The sequence below is a fragment of the Lonchura striata genome, chromosome 2, assembly GCF_050655825.1.
Source record: "Lonchura striata isolate lonStrDom1 chromosome 2, ASM5065582v1, whole genome shotgun sequence".
Taxonomy (NCBI): domain Eukaryota; kingdom Metazoa; phylum Chordata; class Aves; order Passeriformes; family Estrildidae; genus Lonchura; species Lonchura striata.
In genome coordinates, this window is record NC_140704.1 from 125,797,742 (window position 1) to 125,809,217 (window position 11,476).

The following is an 11,476-nucleotide window of genomic DNA, read 5'->3' on the forward strand; positions in this document are numbered from 1 at the left end:
GAGGAATTTTAGTTTCCCTAATTTTTAATGTGGCTCAGGTGATGTGAACATCTGTGGTTTCAGTTAACTGAAACTGCAAACAGACAAAATTGCAGGTGAAATAATTTGTCTGGAGAGTTAAAATATTTGGAACATATCCTTTGAGATGACTCTTAAAAGACTGAACAAATATAGTATCTGTCAGTGCAGAGAGATACTATTTGTGTGTGTCTCATAAAACACTAGATAATCTTCCTAGTTTAGGGTTATTCTGCAGTATAAAATAGTTATTAGCAAATTAATGAAAAGAATACACACAGCAACAATACAAGAATAGGTCCAGATGAAACTCCAGTCTAATCAGTGGACATAATTGATTTCATAAGAGCTGTTTCTATCTCCACTTAATTTATGTAAGTGCTTATAATAATTCTGTGAAATCACTCTGATTAGCACTATATAAAAATGTCGATAAAACAATGACTTTGTTTTACTAAATTAAAAGGATCTCAACATCAGAATTCATTCGATTTATGAACTTGGACTTTGATGAAGAAAGGAATGTAGTTTTCTTACCAAAGGATCAGAATTGTTGTATACAGCTGAAAAAAACTTTTGTCAGGGCATCAAAGAATAATATTGTGCTCTGTCTTTTGTTAATACAGAATGTGGAATTCCACTTTGCATTTCCATCATTTGGCAACCCTGCTGTAAAAACAAACTCAACACCACCATTCCTCTTTTTTAAAATATTTTGCCTAGTTATATTACCAGAGATCTTTGTCAAGTATCTTTGCTTGAGGTCAAAGAGGCCACTGTATTGCCTGTACTCATAAAAAGGTAAATAATCTAACAGGACATAGAAGATTGACATGAGTTGAGGTGTCTCCTTTAGTCTTTTCCAGTTCTTTTCAAATTGAATGCAGATGTATTTAGGGGAAAACTACTGATGACAAGAATGATCTCAAAATAAAGACGTACAAGAGCAACTCTTCCAGTGACAATAATTTTAATTCAGGTAATATAAATAATTGAAATTATTTTCTCCTAAATTATTTTACCCTCAAGGAATAAATGCCACAAAATGAGTTGAAACAAATTAACAATAAAATATTTTTGCTCAAGTCCAAGTTTTTAACTAAGGATCAAGCTTGATAAAACCATTGCCACCATTCTGTTCAGCACTAAGAAATGCCTTTTACTCAACCTCTTTGCCTCCTAAGATATGGTTTCCCCATAATTCTTCCAGACAGTAGTTCACTGACAAATAAAAAGTGCCATTTATCCTTCTTCCCCAATGAATGTTTGTATCGAGTCGTTGCAAAGTTTGTAAAAGCCATTGACTCCTTCACACTTTGCCTAAAATGGAGATAGTTCATTGAAGTTTTTTAAGTAGATCACAGGACTGAGCCACATTTCTTTTATCAATTAAAAAAAAAAACAAACTCATAGAAACAGATATGAAATTTTTTTAATATGAAAGAAGTCTTAGTTCAAGTGCTGCACTATGTGTTGTTTGCTCTCCATATGGTGTCCTTTCATCTTTGTGTTGAAAGTAAGGCCTTTATATATTGTTTAAGAAAATATTTTGTGAATCACATTTGATACAGGGGCTGCATTTTTCAGTTTGTATAGGAAATACAAAACAAATGAAAAAATTTGATCTACCCAGGATCCAAAGTGAATGACGTATCTGCACCTAAACTGCCAACACTCATGAACAAACTTTTGTGAGGCAAAAGTAATCAATATAAAAAGATTCATCTGATGCCAGTGGCTTTCTCTTTGTCTTCAAGTCATTAGGATTAGACTTGTCTGAAATTCTTATAATAGCACTTCCTAGAAGACAATATTTAACCATAAGCAGCAAAAGGAAAATAGGAGTCTCATTTCTTCTGATGTAAATCTGACACCATGCTAAATATTGTTATATTTTTCACATCACAATTGCTGTTGAAACATGGGAAGTAGATGAAAAGAAGGGGGCAAAATACCTGTAGCACCAGCTGCAGACAGCTATCCGTCACATCTCCACAGGGGGGTTCCTCATGTGAAAGGCCTATGATTGCTTATCTTATCCTTCTGTAAGAATGACTAAACCGTGGACAACAGCACCTCAGAACTGGACAAAAAAATAAAAAAAATTTTTTGATTTCTAAACTCTCCTTGGAATGAGGAAGAGTGAAGAAAAAAATACCCAGTTTACATTAATCTGCTCTTTATCACAGGGCACAGAGTATTCTGTAAAAGTAAGTGTTCACATTTCTCACTATCTTTGTTTCAAGCACACCAGGTGAAATGAGAGACACAGGAGTCAAACATGTAGAATTGCTTTTTCCTCTATAAAAAGTCCCTTAGATAGCAACTTCACAGAATATAATTATACATGGATAAATACTCTCTATTTTCTCACAGACAACTAGTAAATGGGAGTGATGTTTTAAATGTAGAGTAGTTCAAATCAATGCTTTTTAATGTCACTTGACTCCTTTGCCTATGAACAAAACTAAACTATAACACATTGTGAGCAAATAATTTTACCATATGAAGCATAGCCCTGAAAGCACAGCATAGAAGGCTCTTCAAAGGTTTTGGGAACCAAAACATGAAAGCATGTCAGAAATCAGAGTAACTTGACCTAAGTACAAAGAGAGTTAACGCGTTCTTCCTAAAATGGGAAGAAGCCTTCTGTAGATAGAGGGATCTTTCCCCTGGGTTCTAGTGTCATAGGGTTGAGATGAAGTTCAAAGTCAGACAAAGTCAGTATCTTTGACCTTCTCTTAGCAAAACAAACACTAATGGTGAGTGTCAGTAACAGTTCAATAGCAATGATGTTTTTCTTAAAGGACAGGGTAGGGTCAGGGACTTTGCTCTCCCTTTCTGAGGGTAAGCTTGTTCCACTGCTGGAAGACTGCACTTTAAGTCAGCTCAGAAACTGAATGATGCCAATATATTAGTGTGGCAAGAGTAGCTCCATGGACATGGAAAATGAAGAAGGAAGGATCTGGATCTTATCGGTAGTTACTGAATACAAAAGCTAAGTTCTTGTCCTATGTCTGTATATCATGAAAGAGAAAAATCTTTTGAGAAATTATCCTTCCATACTGATTCACCTTTTTTTGTTTATCATTTGCTTAAACAAGTATTTCCTCATGGTGAATTTTTCTGAGTTGATACAAAGGTTTGGCACTGACATTTTTGTAGAGTTTCTTCTATGCCATCTGTCATTTTTGCTTCTCACTTGCTAACTTTAATTAATATTTCTTGCCTTTAATCATACTTTTTGTCCCTATCTCCTTGGGTTTTATTATAAAACTTTCATGTAAATCTTCTGAAACAATTATAAATCTTGCTTTTCTAAGATTTTGATTTACCTTTACATTCAGTAAGTAGGAATCATCTTTCTCCATAAAGTTTAACTGCGTTCTAGTATTTTGGGATATTTTTAAGCTTTTTTCTTTGCTGCAGTTCACCTACAGAGATGACCTGTGCCTGTGCATCTCACTTATAAACACATCAAATGGTTGTTCCAGTCTCAAGAGGCAACTATCTTTGCAATAATTCTCAACAAATACAGACCAAATGACATTGGTTGCCGCTGCATTTGGTTCTGTCTGGTAGAGCAAAAGCTGTCTTCATGTTTAGAGTAGTTCTTATCTTATTTCTTTACAACTGCAGTCTAGACTTATCTTAAACAAAATGCCTGTTCAACAGCAGGACACAGTTTAGGCCTGTACTTGCTTTCATACTACATGGAGCCTTTGTTTCTTGAGAACAAGAGCTGTTTCCTGCTTCATTTTTTTTGTCTCTTTGAAACTGTCACCTTTTGTCACCTTTTGACTTGCATATTCCTGTGAGATTATGCCTTACAAATTCTTAGCGTATCTTTGTCAATACTGTAGTGGTATTGTCTTGTTCTTCTTCCAAGAACTTGATGTAGCTTTGCCCTGCTATCATAGAATCACTGAGGTTGGAAGTCTCAAAACATGGTCAGCTCTAAGCTCAGATCAGGCTGCTTGGGGATTTGGCCAGTTGGGTCTTATAAGTTTCCAAGAACACAAATCATCCAAACTCCCTGGGCAACCTGTTTTGTTGCTGTTCTGCCCACATAAAAGAAAGGTTTATTATGGCTGAACTTCTTGTTTCAATTTATATCCATTTTCTTTTGTTCTTCTGCAGAGCACTTCTGAAGATCCTAGCTCCATCTGCTCAATTCACTCCACATATCTTCTGCCAGACAGGTCTCAGGTCTTCCTCAAATTCATGTATGCTTCAGGCTGAATAAGGCCTATTCTTATCCTCTTCTCAGGACAAATGTTCCAGCCTCTGATCATCTTGATGGTCCTCTGTTGAAGTCACTCCATCTTACTGGTGTCTTTCTTTTATTGGGTAGGGTATGTCTGAGGAAACTGGATGTACTACAGTGTTCTAGATGTGGCCTAAAAACTGTCAAGTAAAAGTGAATAATTGCTTCTGCTAATACATCCCAGGAAGCTGTCAGCCTTTGATGTGAGGACATGCTGCTAGCTTATATTCATTTGGTCTACCAAGGCCTCAGGTCCTTTTCTACAGAGCTGCTCCTTGCCAGCGTCCTAGTAGGCCCAGCTTGTATCAAAGGTTTCTTCCCAGTTGAAGGATTTGGCATCTCTCCTTGCTGAAATCTCACTGGTGTATTTCTCCACCTGTCTACAAATGTTTCCAAACTTCTCTGGCTTCTTCACTTCTAATTGAAAACCATAGGGCTCCCCCACCTTCTGTGCAGTTGGGGTTTCAGCCTCTCTGCTGAGTCTCTGTCATCTTCCCAGATGCTGCATTCCGGATCTTTGTTCCACATCTCCTTAACGCGGCAGCCTGGCTCCTCACAAACGCACGGCTGCTGCAAGTGAGGACGTGGTGTCCCACGGGGTCAGCCTTTAGGCTCCCTCCAGAGCCGTGCTGGGGACAAAGCCTCATGTCTCCCAGATGCAGCTGCTTGACATTCCCAAATCAGAAGGCAGCCAAGATAAAAGGTTTACACGTTTTAGTGTAAACTGCTGAATAAGTATTTAGCAGTTGATAGATTTGGTAGAAGAAAAAATGTGGAACAGCTACCCTTTCCCAGCAACAGTTGCTCTAAAGTTTGTAGAAGACTGTCTACACCTCCCCAAAGATGTTAGAAGAAGGTCTCAGAAGATACAGAAGAAGAACCTGGAAACTACTCTGCAAACTATCATGTCTCTTAGCTTCAGTTTTGCATATTTGAACAATTCTTGTTTATGTTAAAGTCACATTCTCCTAGAATCCCATTCTCCATTTTGGGTCTCTGATTCTTACTACAATTCAGTCTTGAATTAGGGATTCCATAAAACCTCAAAATTACATATTTAACTCAAGAGTTTCAAATCTGTTGTAAATGCTTGGAAAGTTTCATCCTCTCTTTAAGTTTTTGTAAGAAACTGATATATTTTAAAAGAGTTTTTAGGAGTTCTGTTTTCCTAAAATATCTTTAGTACAGGCTGATAGCTGCTTCATGCCATTTCACTTTTCTGGAATAATAAATGCTTCTCATACCTCTGGCCCAAGAGTACATATATAAAAATGAAAATATCTTCTGCTTATATTTTTTTAAAAATTAATTTATTCATCCATATGAAGATATCAAAATTCATGCTCAACTTTTCTGCTGTATTTCTGAGGAATTTTTACTGCATTTAATTATTTAGCTTATTAGCTACTAGGCATTTAATTACTCACCACTTCAACTTTCATGTTATAAGAAACTGTTCCTCCATTTCTTTAGACAGTGGTCTGTGGGAGACTTGTGTCAGATTGTGTGACAACAAAATACCGAGCAAGTTAGCAACATAAAAATAAAAATGTTGTGGAAGTGAAAAATAGATATGTAAGTAGACCTCTCACAAGAAAAAAAAAAATGCAATATTCAGGCAGTACTTTATTCTACTCCAGGCCTAAAAATGTTATCTGTTTAGTGCAAATAGATGAGATAGAAAAAGACACAGAGGGCATTTAAAGGCACAGATTTAGACCCTTGCTTGAAGTTGTAAGCAATAAACTACATGGCCCAGAGTCACAACGAACACCAGCAACTGATCCAGAAACTGATGTCACATTTTCTGCTTTGAATAAAATGAACTGGTCACTAAACTCTATATTCTATGAATATTTAGAAACGTTTTAAATTTAAAATTTATTTTCTTTAAGCAAAAATTCATTTTGGCACATTCAGGTCAAACATAATTTAGAAGTTTGTTTAGCTCACAGGATCTGAGTATGAAGGAAGAAGGTGAACAGCTTTCCAGATTCTTGGAATATATGTACCGTATGTTCCTAACACAGCTGGTGAGGGAGTCAAGAAGGGAAGGGTCCCCACTGGACCTGTTGCTTTTGAGCAGAGAAGGATTGGTGGGTGGTGTTGTGGTCAGAGGCTGTCTTGAGTATAGCAGTAATGAAATGAGAATTTTCAAATATCAGAGAAATAGAGCCCTGCCACCTAGGACTTCCACAAGGCAGACTTTGGCCTGTTTAGCAGACTTGTTGGCAGAGTCCCTCGTGAGGCAGTCCTGAAGCTAAGGAGTCTAGGAAAACTGGACATTCTTCAACAAAATACAGAAACAGGCCATCCTCATGTGAGAAGTGATGAGATAGCAGGGAAGACGACCGGCCTTACTGGACAGACAGCTTTGGCTGGAACTCAGGAAAATAAGGAGAGGTTGTGACCTTCAAAAGAAGGGGCTGGCAACTCAGGAGGACTGAAAGGACATTGTGAGGTTAAACAGAGAGAAAATTAGAAGGGCTAAAACTCAGGTAGAACTTAATCTGGCTAGTGTCATAAAAGACAATAAAAATCTTTCTATAAATACAAAGCAACAAAAGGAGGGCTAAGGAAATTCCCCTTGTAAGACCTTTTTTGCCTCAGTCTTTAATAGCATTGCAGTAGTTTTTGGGGCACCCTGTCCCCTGAGCTGGGAGACAGAAATGAGGAGCAGAATGAAGCCTCCATAAACCAAGGAAAAATGGTCAGTGAACTGCTACAACACTTAGACACAAGTCTATGGGGCCAGATGGGATCCACCCAAAGGTGCTGAGGCAGTTGGGGAAAGTGTACTCTGAGTCACTTTCCATAATTTACCAGCAGTCCTCGCTGACTGTGGACGTCCCAGCTAACTGGAAGTTATTGTTGTCTATTTAGATATCAGGAAAGGTTTTGACACCATTTCCCACAGCATTCTCCTGGAGAAATTGGTGGCTCATGGCTTGAATGGGTAAAAAAACTGGCTGGATGGCTAGGACTAGAAAGTACTAGTCTAGACAAGAAAGTACTGGTGAATGAAGTTATATTCAGTTGGTGTCTGGTCATAACCAATGTTTCCATGGTTCAGTACTGGGGTCAGTTCTGTCTAATACCTTTACTGATGACTGTCTAATATGTTATTTAATTTACATTGGCTATTAGGAATTTTTTTTTCACTGAAAGGTTTGTCAAACTTTGGAACAGGCCACTGGAGATGTTTAAAAGACATGTAGATCCGGCACTTACAGATCTGGCTTAGTGGTGGACTTGCCAGTGCTGGTTTAGCAGTTGGATTTGATGATCTTAGAGGTCTTTTCCAATCTAAATGATTCTCTGATCCTTTGCTCCTAAAATGAATACTCTAAAGTTCAGGAGAAATACCGCAAAATATACACACCCATTCTCCAAAATGAGTGCCAAGTCACTATGTATCTTTGCTTTATATAGAAAAAATTAGAAGAGTTGAAAGTGACATAATGCTAGAGTAAGAACCTGATTGGCAGATGACAAATGTTGAACACCCACTAAAATATTATTCTCTTTTTCATTTCAGTACTTTTCCAAGTTCTAAAGAGGATGCTTCAGTCCAGGAGAAATGAAACACGAACTTCTGCACTTGGAGTGAGAAATGTTGCTTTTTTTGGTATTGGTATAAAGTGGATTTTTCAACTCCATTTTCAATTAGAGAGATGCTTAAAACACCATATAAAGACACTACATCATCAAAGAGCGATGAGAGAACAAAAAAAAAATGCTTACATTTGATTATGATGATCACACAAGACAAGTTCTGAAGACACTACTCTGATGCTTAGCGAGATTTTGTTTTATAATTTATCTATCCTAAAAAATTAAGTAATGATGCATTCATATGTTTGCATTATGCTGGTTATGGTGAGATTCTTAAGTGATGCCCAGAGTAGTGAAATATGATACAATAACCAAAGGAAACTCTGGAAACTATATGCTTGAAATGACAGGTACACTTAGCCTAGTAAATTCTTAACCCTTTGCTTCCTTTCTCTGTGACCAGTGGTTTCTGCTGATGTGTCAGTAAGAAGAACACTAATTTTATCAGTGCCAAGAAATGTGCTAGTTACCTCATTTCTAAGAAATGTTATATTATGACTGGCAACAGCTCTTTAGCATCCACTCTACTCGGCAGGAATTTCTTGGCGGAGCAGAGTTCTTGATAACATGTAATTAGCATTTCCTCTCATTATAAATAATTGTTCCTCATTTTCTACTAATTATTTTCTAGGCTATTGATATACTTCCAGTAACAACAGACAAACCTGAGCAAACTGGGAGCATCTTTCTTATGAGGAGAGACTGTGAAAGCTGGGCCTGTTTAGTCCAGAAAAGGAGACTGAGAGGGGACCCCATTAATGCATATAAATATGACAAAAGTGAGTGTCAAGAAGGTCAGACTCTGACCCTCTCAGGGTAGTGTCAGACTCTTTTCAGTGGTGTCCAGTGACAAAAGGAGTAATGGCCATGAAGTAAAACACAAGAAGTTCCACCTCGGCATGAGGAAGAATTTCATTACACTGACTGTGGCAGGGCACTGGAATAGGCTACCTGGGGAGGTCATGGAGTGTCCCTTTCTGGAGATATTTGAAGCCCATCTGGACTGGTCCTGTGCCACCTGCTCTAGGTGACCCTGCCTTGTCAGGGGGGATGGACTAGATGATCTCCAGAGGTCCCTTCCAACCCTAACATTTCTGTGAAATATTTTCATGAGTCTTCCATATGCAGTTGTGTTATTGTTGCTACCCAATCCTGTGCCATTGGATACACAGTATATTAAGGAAAATAATGTTTGTGTTTGGTGAAAGTTTTATTTTACCTCATTTGGAAAAAACGTATAATGCTGAGAATATGACTGTCCATATCATACTCATTCTATCTTCCTTGTTTGAAGCTTTTATATTTGGTACAGTTTGAAATACTGGATAAGATTCTGTTGAAGATAAAGCCACTAAAAGTACTGTCTATATATATATACATATATATATATATATATATATATATATAAATATATATAAAATCTGAGTGCTTAAACCTCCTGTGTAATTAAGATATAGTCAGCACAATCAATGATGTTTATAGTTGTTCAAGCAACCTTCCAGGTTATGTGTCTGATATGATTTGAGAAATATGAATATGTGAGTTTTTTAAACTTTACCGTGCTTGGACATAAAGGACAGGAAAAAAAAACCCTGCATTTTAGACTTCAACTCTATGAATTATTGTCTGCCACTACAGATATAATATCAAAAGACTCTCAAATCCTAGACAGGTATTGTCAAGTTATTCAGAAGTAAAATACATTGCAATAAATATTTCAAGCTTAACTGCCTAATATTAGCAATCAGCATAAAATTATTTTGCTGTAAATGTGTTATTCTTAAATGACAATAATTCAGCTTTTATAAATTCTTAATTCATTTACTAAAATAAATGTCACTCAACATGATGAAGTTCATCCCACTTTGTTGAGCAATGGGTAATCACCCATTACTCAGAAATTCAGGATTTATAGTCTTAATGAAAGGAAAACTATATGGTTCTTCTTCTTCTGACTATTGTGAATCATCACTTTTATTGTGCTGTGAAGGTAAAGATGCTACATTTAATAAATTTGTATCCTGTTATTTCCAACCCATGTCTTTGTACACTCAAGACTATGTCATAGGCTTACGGCCCAGACAAAATCTAGATCTTATGCCAATACGCTATATTGACATTTCTCCTTTATTTCCTATGCATGAACACTTGCTCTGTGAAAATGTAAATATTTTCTAGTGAAACCTTGAAATCTAGTCCATTTACTAGAACTGAGTCTTTCAAAAGATAAACTGAGTTATTTTTCTTTCTTAGTTTCTTCAACATTCTTTCTCATTCTTGATTATATAACTTTTCTCACTGGTAACATTTGCCGACATTAAGTACAAGAATTATTGCCCTTTATTTTTTTCCAGACTGCTCAGTAACCATTTTGTGGCCATTTCAGCTGGCACATTCTGTTCTTAATTAGGTTTACAGATATTTTGATTCATTCAAAGTCTCACTAATGCTCTGTCTCTGGCCCATAATGGTATTTTATCACAGGTCTGATTGCTTGCTTTGTCTTTTTGGAGATGTCTAAAGACTCAGGAAATTTTTCCTTTTGTGTATGTTGCAGAGAGGTCCATCCAATTCTTATTTTTCTCCTTTCAGATGTCTTTGATGTGTTTTTTCTTCATTCCTCTTCATTTTAGACATTCCACTCCTTGGCATAGACCATCATGAGAATTTTAGTGTGGCTTCATTGGTCTTGGTTGCTAAATTTCATTGCGTATCTGGTGATTGACTCTTCCAGAAGAAAACTGAATGCACATGTGTGTGTGATTGTCTTTGCTATCTTACTTGTCAAGCCTGAGAGTTGCTCTCATGCTTTCACTATTTGCAATTCCTTCTTGACAACTGACCAGTACAACAAACTTGGGTTGAGATACTCTCATGCTTTAAGGCCTTTCACATTGACAATAACTTTTTGCAATAATGCTTATCAGCATTGCTCATAATAATTTTTTTTTAAAAACATTTAGGTGACTGGTTGCACTGACTGCTTGTTGACATGGAAACAATTAATTAGATGGTAAGAGAGATAAAAGAATTTCCTCATAAGCTGGTCTGTTTGTAGGGAAGTACAGCTCAGTTTTACAGATGTGAAAGCTGTGGCTATTTCACATTTGCTTGTATATCCTTGCTGTTCTGATTAGTGCCCTGTATCCTAAGAGCCTTCAAGTACTGCCATTAGGTATGAGGAAATAATTATACCACTCTAAAATGTGACTAACTAGTAAAATCTACACCCTGAACTTCCTGACATGTTAAGCTGGTGTCTTCCCTCTGATAACTTATTGAAGCTCAGATGAAATCAAAGGACCTGCGGCAATTCAAAGGAGCTGAGAATTCTTATTGTATTCAAACAATGGGAAGACAATTCCTGACTTTAACACGAACAAATATGAACTTCATTTCAGAAGAAAGAAAATTGAATTAAACTAATCATCCAACATCTAGTCTTGCAAGGACAAATTATGTCTTCAAGTTTCTTGTACAATCATGCAAAGGAATACTTGCAGTTTAAGCAGCAGTTTTGTACAGGCTGGGCATACATACAGTAATGTAACTAATTATGATACTTTCCACTTAACA